Source organism: Stenella coeruleoalba, assembly GCF_951394435.1.
Source record: "Stenella coeruleoalba genome assembly, chromosome: 19".
NCBI classification, from domain to species: domain Eukaryota; kingdom Metazoa; phylum Chordata; class Mammalia; order Artiodactyla; family Delphinidae; genus Stenella; species Stenella coeruleoalba.
This window is the reverse complement of record NC_137165.1, coordinates 40,227,769-40,231,672: the sequence shown is the minus strand read 5'-3', so window position 1 is coordinate 40,231,672 and position 3,904 is coordinate 40,227,769. Positions and strand designations below refer to the sequence as shown.

Sequence of the window (3,904 nt, the reverse complement as noted above, 5' to 3'; positions counted from 1 at the left end):
ATATAAATAGACAAGGGAGGGAAACTGAATATAGAGACAGATATTATATCTCTCAGTCTCTGCGAGTTATTAGGAAGAAGGCACTAGTGGTTGCTAAGCAACAGGTCTCCATAGATGACAAGGCACCTAGAGGAAAAGCCTCCTTTGACTGAATATTGGGGTGAGAGAGTAGGGAGGGTGGGGGTCGAAGGGCTATAGACTGGCAGGCTGGGCTTCTGGGGAATGGTTGGTGTGTCCTCCAAGACCAGCCCTATTACCCAGGCCTTAGCAAACTCCGCCTTTATAGCCTTCAGGATTGGTGGAAGGAGGAAGGCCTCAGGCACTCCTCCCTTCCTGCCGGGAGGCAACCTGGTTTCCATAGCAACCCAGAAACAAACCTGGCCTTGTTTTGCTCATGGCTTCTCTGTAACCCCCTCAAGGAGCACCAGCTTTCATAGAGCCCTTTCTCTGACCCCCATCTTCTGATTTGAGGGGCAGAGCCCACAGAAAGGTTAGGGGTGGGGATGCCACAAAGCTGGTACACTTGGCTCTAAAGTGACCTGTTAAGACTCTAAAGGGGGAGTGACTTTTAGGGGAAAGGACTTCCAGGTGTCCTCTGACCTCTGCACCTCCTAAGGGCTGAAAAAAGCAGGGGCAAGTGGTGGCATCAGAAGCAAATTCTGGGCCCAGGCCTCCTTTCTAAAGATCAGGTACAGGCTGGGGCTGGGGGTCAGGAAGAATGAGGAGGCAGGGTCTTTTTTTTGCCCCTTGGCCGCCCAGACCCCCATCCTCCTAGACCTGAAGTCCTCTGTCATCAAGCCCCGAGAATGGAGATATAGAACATTAACGTATGTCAAGTATAAGTGAGTGGCACCGAGGGGCATAATCTGTTTTTCTAATATGACCACAAGCAGAGTGTTAGAAGAATTAGGCCGACAGCTGCTGGGTTCCCCCTCCCTTTCTACCCCCCCTCCTCGCTCTCCCTCTCCCTTGCTCCTCGGCGTTTGCACACACCAATGGCAGCCGAGCCCTGCTCGCGATTTCTCTTAATCTTCCTCCACCATCCTGCGCTCTTTCCGCAGGCGGTGCTGCGAAACCGGCAGAACTCCGCGTCACACCTTACTGCTCTCTGAGATTGCTCCACAGAGAGCTGAAGGAGATGGCAATTCGGCGCTGATGCCGGCTGGCAGCAGTTGGGAGAGGGGAAGGAGGAGAGAGAAGGAGGAAGGGAGGGGGGAAAAAGTTGGCACGGATACCAAGTTTTTCCCTAGAGAGACATGGTTTGGGGGGGGCGGTAGAGAAGAAGGGAGAAAATGACACAGAGAAAAGGAAATGAGGAAAAAGAGGCAGAGGGAGAGTGACAGAGGCAGACGGAGAGAATTAAAGTTCTCTCAGACATTCACATGTCGGTATCCTTAGCACACCTCACTCATGACCCTCTAAAGATCACACCACCCAGTGGGGGTTCCCAGCCCCCACTCTCTCTCTCCTTCTCTCTCCCCCAGCCAACCTGGAAGTCAAATAGGCGGAGGCATGTTGTGTGTAGTGGTGCAAGTGTGTGTGTGTGTGTGTGTGTGTGTGTGTGTGTGTGTGTGTGTGTGTGTATACGCCTGTATGTTGTCTGTTTTGGATCGCAGTAGAATGCAGTATGTAAATGAGATGGTTATTACCGCAATGTTCATCAAGCTGAGCCGAGAAGACATTAATAGCCTGATGAATATGCATGTGAATTTGTTAATTAAGTTAATTATTCTGCTGAAAATGCATTCGTCTTCCAAGGACATTTTCCCAATGATTTTTACATGCTCTAGCCATTAGTCATGCTATATTTTATCAGGGAAATGAGTTTGCTTAAGTTGTAAAAAAAAAAAAAAGAGAGCAAGAAGAGAAATAGAGAAAGGAAGAGGGAAAAAATGAAAGAGGAAAATGTGTTGAAGTTGAGAGTCGGAAGGCATCTGAGGCCAGCCTGAAGTTTGAGGCCCAGCTGGGCTTTTGAAGCCTGCCCTCGATTTTTATGGGTATCTCACTCTACAATTTTTGCCCTTTTTTTGATGACAAACTTTTTTTTTCCAGTGCCAAATTTCCAACACATTAATTAATTGTTGTAGCCAATTAACTGTAGTTGTGCAAATGAGTTTAGCACTAATTACCATGCAGTGCCTGTAATCACATAAAAAACTTGCTGAGAGAGAGAGAGAGAAAGGAGGGATGGGAAGGGAGTGGTGGCAGGAGAGGAGGGTACCTGGAGTAGAGGGGCAGCCAAGGGAAGGGAAGAGGCAGGGGCCCTGAAGTTTCCTGATAAGGCGCCATCTTGGCTTCAAGGGCAGGTAGCTGTCTCCACATTCAGGACCTCTGACAATCAGGAAATCTCAGAGGGGATAAAAGCCAGTAAATAGTGATCTCCTTTTGTCTAAGAACTTCCACCCAGGGAATTTCCTGACGGTCCAGTGGTTAGGACTCCATGCTTTCACAAACAAGGGCACTAGTTCAATCCCTGGTCAGGAAACTAAGATCCTGCAAGCCCCTAGGCACAGCAGGAAAAAAAAAAAAATAAGTCCACCCAAAAAAGAGGTTTAGAATGGACATCTCTGGTTGCTTCAACAATGCAAAGTACTCCCTATACATTCTGAAGCCCTCAGTGTTTATCCCCCATGGCTGGAATTACTGGATAAGGATGGAGGGCACCATTGGAAGAAGATGTACCATTCCTGATGGGCCATGGAAGATGGAGAAGAGTGATATGCGCTCTCAGCCTGGTTCTGGAGCTTTAAGTAGACAGAGAAAGTTGTTATAAGTCCACCACAGCTACTAGAATAGGCCAAGGGAGCAATGGTAACATCAACTGTAAAAAATCCAGTTCCAGCAGGAGGTGAGAAGAGGCAGCGTTTGGGCTGACTCTAGGTTTCCACCTGTCAGCTTCTACCAGTGCCCAGAGGCTGGGGGATAGACCAAATGATTTCTCTAGCTCCTTCTGACTTAGCTGTCCATGATTTGGAGAGAAAGAGCAGTGGTAAAGTGAGGACTAAGTGTGAACTGGCATTTTTCTTTTTTTTAAGCAGATAAAGGCTTGTTTTTTATTGAATGAGTGATCTGTGTAATTGCCGAGGCCACTCTGAACAGAGAAGAGGGAGAGAACTTTATGTCTTTGTCTCTTCCTCCTTGGACAGAGCCTTGACGATTTCCTCCTTCTTGGCCTGGAGCCGCTCTTCGCGCTTTTGGGCTTCCTTGGTCTTAGACCTGCAGGCCTCAGCCTGGTCCGCCAGCAGCTTCTTGCGAGCCTTGTCTGCCTTCAGCTTGTGGATATGTTCCATGATAATCCGCTTGTTTTTGAACACTTTACCCTTCACTTTCAGGTACAGGCTGTGATCACGTGGCAGTCAATCTTCTTAGAGTGACGGTATTTTCTGAGCAGCGGGCGCAGAATTCTCGTCCTCCTCAACCAGGTTACCTTCTCGGGCATTCGAGCATTGGTAGCACCCTTTCTCTTACCTATGCCCATGTGCCTGCCCTGCCGGTGGGCCAAGGTGTATTTCAAGGAATGGACTGTCACAGGCTTCCAGATGATCAGCCCACCTTTGATCAGCTTCCGGATCTGCTGATGGGAGTTGGCATTGGTAATTTCATTAGTCTCATTGGGGTCCAACCAGACCTTCTTTTTGCCACAGCGGAGGACACCGAAGCCAAGCCTTTTCTGAAGCCTGAGCATACTCATGCCTGCGGCCGCAGCAGCAAAACCATTTTTGATTCCACTTTGCTTTCCCCGAACCATGTCCCAGACACTGAGCCTGCCCAAGGGGTGTGTGTATGTGTGTGTGTGTGTGTGTGTGTGTGTAAATGACCTATAGTTCCCCACCACACTAAAATAAAATTAAAATGCTATTTCTCCCTTACTGCCCCCCGCCCCAGAATAGAGAGCTCACTTGTC

General features: G+C 48.7%; 1 pseudogene across 1 annotated transcript; it reads right to left on the bottom strand.

Moving 5' to 3' along the window:
- Positions 1–3,048: 3,048 nt before the first annotated feature.
- On the bottom strand, positions 3,049–3,691 carry LOC307177941 (large ribosomal subunit protein eL19-like; annotated as a pseudogene). Its single transcript has one exon. The product of its transcript is annotated as a large ribosomal subunit protein eL19-like (transcript).
- Between the last annotated feature and the right edge of the window lie 213 nt (positions 3,692–3,904).